Below are 1571 nucleotides of genomic sequence, written 5' to 3' on the forward strand. Positions count from 1 at the left end.
CAAAACATAAAAAAGTACCCCTCTCCCCCCCCCCCGCCAAACACTTTGCTTTATTTCACAAAAGAAATAATTTCTGCAGTCTGCAAGTCAAATGCTTTCATTTGAGGTCTGAAGATATTAGAAGCATTTGGACTCTATGGTAATGGAGGCTGAATAAAATCCTGCTGCTGAAAGATAGGGGTCTAAAGAAAGCTTCTCTGTGTTGACAGATAAAACTGCATCCATCACCAGGAATTCCTGTCAAAATGTATCATTATGCAAGCATTAATAAAACCACAGACAAAACCAGTGTGCTTTTCAGTCCTTCCTCCTTTTCCCCCACCATCCCTCCAAACAATTCTGTTCAGCTTCCAGTTATCTTTCCAATCATCCACTTCCCAGCTATTTAGGGATTTGCCTTTTACCCTTTTGTCCTTTCTTTGGATTCCTTCACTCCAGTTTTCTCTCTTCTTGCGCTGGATGTAAACTGGTTTTAATAGCGGTCGTTGTCTACTGCCCCAGGTCCCGACACCAATTACCCCTTGCTTTGCTTTATTAGGCATCCCACACACTACCTCAGCAAGGAACAGGAACATGAAGTTAAAACGCTGCTCAGCAGCAGGGAACACTAGCTTATCTTTGTAAGATAGCAGCGCTTCATTAGGGCACTGCTGGAATTTGTATGCCAGCCCAGGATTTCCCTGTCTGTATCATCCATAAAAGAAAATGTGTGTTCCAGAGCAAGAGTGATGGAGGGCCCTTTATCCAACAGATAAATCTGGAAATATATCCATTAGATAACACTCTGAACACATAAAGTCAGACACAAGAAATTAGTTTCTTCAGCCTACAACTGCTACATCTACACAGAATTCCTATCACTTCAAATTCTACTAGATAAAATTAAATTATCTCAACAATTTAGTGAGACAACAAACATTTTATCAACACCCACCATCTGTACTGATTTTAAAAGAGCAAAAGATTTATAAAACAGCTTCAATCCCCAGTGCTTGCTACATGAGAACAAATTATTTTCAGACAATAGCCTGAAGGGAATGCAAGAGATTGAATTTAAAGATTTTTTTTTTTCTGCCTGCCTCAGGAAAGGTAAGGAAAACTCATATTTTAATTTTTACAATCCCAGATCTCTGAGCTCCCTTTATAGTCTTTTTAGCACATACTCTCTTACAAGAGTCATTGTATTGGGCAAGGGTAGTTGCATCTGGTTTTCTTTAGTAAGGTTAGTTTTAAAGTTCATAATTCCATAGAACTCACTTTCATTTGTCACTTTTTGGAGTAATAAATCAACTCTGAGAAACAAATATTGACATTAGAACATCCACTTCTGTATTGGTTTGTGTCTTTGAACAGGGGCGTGCACCTGCGTGTAAAAAAATCCAGCTGTGAGCCACTGTCTTTGTTGTTTACATAAACAGGAAAGGCCTTTCAGCTTTATTTTTAAAAAATGTCCAGTAAAGTTAGAAGGCATTTTTAGCAATATATTGCTACCTGGTACCAACCCTAAATGAATGGTATCCTTTAAAGAGAACAATGTTGGCAGATTAGTATGGTTAGAGAAATTGAGGGGG

Source organism: Empidonax traillii, unplaced genomic scaffold, assembly GCF_003031625.1.
Source record: "Empidonax traillii isolate 1590-97213 ecotype Southwest subspecies unplaced genomic scaffold, ASM303162v1 scaffold1412:size141878, whole genome shotgun sequence".
NCBI lineage: Eukaryota > Metazoa > Chordata > Aves > Passeriformes > Tyrannidae > Empidonax > Empidonax traillii.